This window comes from Elephantulus edwardii, unplaced genomic scaffold (genome assembly GCF_000299155.1).
Source record: "Elephantulus edwardii isolate Elephantulus edwardi_28Jun2011 unplaced genomic scaffold, EleEdw1.0 scaffold00025, whole genome shotgun sequence".
In the NCBI taxonomy this organism is placed as follows: Eukaryota; Metazoa; Chordata; class Mammalia; order Macroscelidea; family Macroscelididae; genus Elephantulus; species Elephantulus edwardii.
The window spans coordinates 503,391-509,827 of record NW_006399775.1 but is presented as its reverse complement, the minus strand read 5'-3'; the positions used below and the strand labels follow the sequence as shown (position 1 = coordinate 509,827).

The following is a 6,437-nucleotide window of genomic DNA, read 5'->3' as shown; positions in this document are numbered from 1 at the left end:
CATGGGTGGTAATGCTCCAGTCGCTGAGCATAATCATTCAGGATTGAAATCACAGAGTGCTGGGTCTTGAGAGAGTCTTAAGGATCATCTAATCCAGCTCTGACTTTCCAAATGAAGAAACCATGACCTAAGACAGTTGAATATATTCTCCCCAAGTCACGCAGCTTCAACAATAGATTTAACAAAATGAAACCAGGCCTAAGTTCAGTGCCCTTGAAAACCTGTTCAAGGCTCTTGTGACAGATCTTGGCCTTTACTCACCATATTGTGGTTATTTAATGGTAGAGATGATATTCTATTATTTGAAGAACAAATATAGGCATAACTATAGAGGGAAAATGGTAAATAGATTCTAAGGAACAAAAGCTATGCTTTTACATTTAATAAAACATTAATTTACTGAACTTCTATGGTGTGTAAGACACTGATACAGTTACTTAAAACTGAAGGCGCAGATTTATACCACTTATTCTTGAAACCAATCTTTGGTCACCTGGTACATATAATTTTAAATAAAGTGGCAAGACAATATAACTCTAATGCAGCCAGAGGAAAAGTTCTCATAATTTTGATATATAAACCAATATTGCATTAAGGGTCATTTTGTATTCCTGAGTTTTTTCCAGATTTAGAAATTATGGCTGCCTATATAAGCTATAAAAACCTTAGTACTCAAATGTTCCTCCTCATAGTAGATCCTAATATACCCTTTCATATTCCAATCTGTTAAGAAAAACATCTGTTTTATAATTTAGCTGAACCTTGCAATTTAGGAGAGAAAGCGTCCAACTTGGGTGTAAGCAGAGCTGCACTTCATGTCCTCCTTCGCCCTGGGTACGTGGCTTCCAGCACCAGCATCTTGTTGATGAATACATTAGAGGTCACACAAACAGTCATACAAACACATGATATGCAGTTCGGATCTGTTGCCAGGTTTCCAAGGATATGTTTGGATTTACAAAATATGGAAAAACTTTGGGCTCCATTACAGACATGTTGAGTAATACCCAAGTACCAAACAATCTAATTTCCTTAACTTTTGGGGAAAATATTTTAGTTTAATGACCACTAAAGTTCATTTCTAATATTAAAGCAATAGCATTAGACAATCTATTTGATTGATTTATTTTATAAACAAATATTTATTGATTGTTTCCTGTGTGCCAGATTTTGAATGAGGACCTGGAACTCCAGTGGTAAGCAAAACACAGGCTAGTTGGTGAATTAAATTAGACAGAGAGAATCACCGTAATGAACATGTAATACCAATTAGATAAAAATTTTTAAAAAATGGTAGTTTTTTGAGTTTATGTAACAAATAACCCTACCTAAGTGAGGATTAGAAATGGTGTTTGAAAAATTAATTTATGAGTTGAAATCTGAGTAAGAGTGAACTCAGTGAAAGAGGAGAAATTGCAGTAGGAAAGCATTTTAGTGAGCAGAATGCAAAAGACCCTGGAAGGTAAGGGATCAAAGAGCTTTGTTTTAGTTCAAAGTACAAAGAGTAATGAAGAATGAGGTTGGTGACTAGACCATTCAGGGATTTACACATTAGTACATTGATACTTATTTTAAGACAATAATGATTTTAAGGAGGAAAAACTTCCATTCTGAGATATTTATTTGTACTTTAGGGTGGAGTATAGATTTCAGAAGGGACAGAGCATGTATGTGTAGAGTGGGATTATTGCCATATTTTCTGTAAGTATGGTTTGTTCTACGGTTAGCCCATGGTCTTGTTCAGAATAATAATATTGAGCAGCTCCATTTTCTCTTTTCATAGATGTAGTCAATTTGATGTCTGTGCTTTTGATCTGGTGAAGTTCACATATAAAACCAGCACTTATGATGTTGGAAAAAGTTTTTGCAATGAATAAACAAGTGGACTTGTAAAATTCTCTCTGGTGATCTCTGGTAGCATGGTTTATATCACTAAAGTCACATTTCCCACTTACTGGTCCTTCTTTGTTGACAATTTTAAAATTCCAATTACCAATAATTTTTAATTAATAGTTTAAAAATTATTTAAAAATGAATAGTATTTAGAAATTATATTGATTTTTAAAAGTTATTCATAGACTTCTCGTTTTAGAACATAATTAATTAATGTATCAATGCATTTTGATTACATGCTTGATCAGTTCAGACAGTAAAAGCTGGTAAATAACTCATGTTTCTTTTTTTTCTTCTTCTTTATGTCTTTATCTTCATTCAATTGCGCTCTTATTCAACCTGTACATAGACCAATTACAAGGCAAGTATTCACATGGACCAAGAATATAGCACACGGTCTAAAGTCAAGAAAGATGTGTGTCAAGATTGCATTCTTTCAACATAATTATTCGGTCTGTATGCTTAGCAAGTAAGCTGTGAAACTGATTTATATGAAGGAGAATATGATGCCAGCATTGGAAGAAGAGTCATTAACAAGGTGAGATATGCATATGATAAACCTTGCTTGTTGTGGGTGAAGAGAACTTGGAGCATTTACTGATGAAGACCATACAATATTCTGTGTGGATTACACACTAACATGAAGAAAATTAACGAGTACTTAAAATTAGACCAGTAAGCAACACCATGATAAATAGAAAAATTACTGAAATTATCAAGGATTTAATTTTACTGGAATGGATCAATCAATACCCACGGAAATATCAGTCAAGAAAGCAAGTGATATATCACATTGGGCAAATCTGCCACAAAAGACCTCTTTTCATTGTTACAAAGCAAAAGCAAAGGTGCCACTTTGAGGACTAAGATGCACCTGACACAAGCCATGATATTTAGATCACCTTCTATGCATGTAGAAACTATAGAATGATTGAGGAATATCAAAGAAGAATTGATACCTTTGAATAGTAGTGTTAGTGAAGATTATTAACTATACCGGTGGACTACTAGAAGAACAAACAGAACTATATTGGAAGTGCAGGCAAATACTCCTTAGAAATGGGCATGTTAAGATTTTATCTCCAAAACACTATGAGATTTCATCTTACCCCAGTAAGAATAGCAAAATTTAACAGAGCAGCAAACATCAAATACTGGCGAGGTTGCGGAGAAACTGGAACCCTTATTCACTGTTGGTGGGAGTGTAAAATGGTGCAACCACTATGGAAGGCTACATGGCACTTTCTCAAAAAGTTGCAAGTAGAAATACCATTTGACCCAGCAATTCCACTACTGGGAATATACCCTGAAGAAACCATAACTGCCACCCAAGCAGATATATGCACACCTATGATTATTGCGGCTTTGTTCACCATAGCAAAGAGTTGGAAACAATCCAAGTGCTCATCAACAATTGAGTGGATAGAGAAGCTGTGATATATTCACACAATGGAATACTACACTGTATTGAAAAACAAGGAACTCATGAATTATTATGCAAAATGGGTGACCTTGGAGGACATTACTCTGAGTGAAATATCCCAGTCACAAAAGGACAAATACTGCATAGTGCCACTGTTGTAAAACGGGACTGGCATTGGAGTTGGGGGGAACCTAAGAAAAGAGGGGATAAATAATGTATACTGCACTAAAACAGATGAGGGAGAGAACTGTTTAAAAGGAATATAGAATTAGATATTAATTTCATGACAAGATTACATAAAAAGAAATGCATAATAAAGTGGACTGTGGACTTGGGGGGGCAGGGGACTGTATAACAATGAAAGAATTTGTATTATCTATTCAAAGAGAAAAATGAATTGGAGGGAGGAGTGGGCAGGGAGGAAAATGTGCAACAATGAATAAATGGGGAAAAATTAAATGGAAAGAATATGCTGTAAAAATTATAAAAATAAAAATGAATTGAACACTTTAAGTAGCTGAATTTTACTCATTAAATGCTATCTAAATAAAGCTTTTGTCTAAAAAAGGAGAAAAATTAATATCACTGAGAGACATGAAGAATAATGAATTGAAAATGTTTTATAGTTAATATACATTAATAAAGAGCCACTAAAAGAGCACCAGAGCTCCCAACAACATGTCCCATTAACAATATGAACAAAAAGAAAAGATGGGAGAGAGTTAATGAAGAGGCCTACTGTAGGATAGGTTCATCTAGGAATATGGATTTCAGGAGGGTATTGAAAAAAGAAAAAGACTTTGCCTCACATACTTTGGACATTTATCAGAAGGGACCAGTCATGTAATTCTTGGTAAAAAAGAGTTTCAGAGAAAGAAGACTCTCAACCAAGTGGAGTAGTAGTGGTTACATCAACAGGCTCAAATACGGTGAGGATTGTAAGGTTAGTGTAGGATCACAGTATCGGGCAGTGTTTCACTCTGCCATACATAGGGTCTCTGAGTTTGGACTAACTCAGCAACGCCTTAATAGCAGCAAGAAGTGATCTAAGAGGAAGACACATCAATAACCTGTGATATGCCTTGCTTGCTGAAAATGAGAAGGACTTGAAGTGTTTTCTGCAGAAGGTCATATAATACAGCTTTCAATATAGATTGCATGTCAACAATCAAGAAAACAAAACTTTTCACCGCTAGATCAGTAAGCACCATCTTGTGAGAGAGGAAGAAAAGATTGAAACTGTCAATGACTTCATCTTACTTGGATCCACAGTCAACACCCTTGGTACCAGCAGTCAGGAGATAAGGAGACAGAAAATCTTTAGAAAGGGATCTTTTCAAATTCTTGAGGAGCAGTGATATCAGTTTGAGGACTTGGGTGCACCTAATTTGTGCCATGGTGTTTTCAGTGACATGCTAAGCATCTGAGATCTGGACAGTGAATAAGGATGACAGAAGAATTGATGCCATTGAGCTGTGATGTTGAAGAAGAGTATTGAGTATCTTTTGGACTGCCAAATGAACAAACAGAAACCTGCTAATATTTTAGTTATGGGTGAAGGTCCTGAGCGAGGAAGAGTAAAAATTGCTGATATGGGCTTTGCCCGATTATTTAATTCACCTTTGAAGCCTTTAGCAGATTTGGAACCAGTAGTGGTAACATTCTGGTACCGAGCAGCAGAACTGCTTCCTGGAGCAAGACATTATACCAAAGCTATTGGGTGTATATTTGCAGAACTTCTAACGTCAGAACCAATTTTGACTGTCGACAAGAGGACATCAAAACTAGTAATCCTTATCACCATGACCAGCTGGACAGAATATTCAATGTAATGGGATTTCCTGCAGATAAAGATTGGGAAGATATAAAAAAGATGCCTGAACATTCAACATTAATGAAAGATTTCAGAAGAAATACGTATACCAACTGCAGCCTTATAAAGTATATGGAAAAACATAAAGTTAAGCCAGATAGTAAAGCATTCCACTTGCTTCAGAAATTGCTTACCATGGACCCAGTCAAGTGAATTACCTCAGAACAGGCTATGCAGGATCCCTATTTCTTAGAAGACCCACTTCCTACGTCAGACGCTTTTGCCGGTTGTCAGATCCCTTATCGCAAACGAGAATTTTTGACAGAAGAAGAACCTGATGACAAAGGAGACAAAAAGAACCAGCGGCAGCAACAGGGCAATAACCACACGAATGGAACCGGCCACCCAGGGAATCAAGACAACAGTCACGTGCAGGGACCCCCGGCTGAAAAAAGTGAGAGTTGTTCCTCCTACCACTATCTCAGGCCGACTGATCATGACCTCAGACTATCAGCGTTCCAATCCACAAGCTGCCTACCCCAACCCTGGACCAAGCACATCACAGCCACAGAGCAGCATGGGATATTCAACTACCTCCCAGCAGCCTCCACAGTACTCTCATCAGACACCCTGGTACTGAGCTGCGCCGGAATCACGTCATTGCACTGTTGCTACGCTGGGGGCGGACTGCGCGGCTCCCGGCCAGGCCTGGCCTTGAGAATGTACTGTGCAACCATGTCTACAGAATGTCCAGACGCCAAGTCCCACCACTTTCACAGATCGGGGTAGTGGCTTCCAAGTTGTACCTGTTTCGGAGTAGACTTGAAAAGAAAGTGCTAGCACAGTTTGTGTTGTGGACATGCTACTTCCACAGTTTACTTGACATGGTTCAGACTGACCAATGCGTTTTTCCCAGTGACAGTCTGTAGCAGTTGAAGCTGTGAAATGTGCTAGGGGGCAAGCATTTGTTGTTGTATGTGGTGAATTCAGTGTAAAGGCATTATCTGACCAATAGTACACACACAGAAAACTGTTTAACTGGTACTTGAAACATACAGTATATGTTAACTCAACAGAATAACTGAAATTCAGCAAGTTTATTTTGGTACACCTTTTTTTTTTAGTGTTTTATCAGTGGGTTGATTGGTTTTCTACGTTAATCACTGTTTTTGTTTTCTCTTATTTTCTGACCAAGAAAAATGCTTGGATTTTTTTTCAAAGTACAAAAACCACAGTTGATCCGGAAAGGTTTCAAAACTCCCAAAGATTAATTTCCAATTTAATGCGTTTGTTTTTCTTTCCACTCTT

General features: G+C 37.2%; 1 pseudogene; it reads left to right on the top strand.

Annotated features, from left to right (window-relative positions):
• The first annotated feature begins 559 nt into the window (after positions 1-559).
• Positions 560-5,769, top strand: LOC102843748 (annotated as a pseudogene).
• The last annotated feature ends 668 nt before the right edge of the window (positions 5,770-6,437 follow it).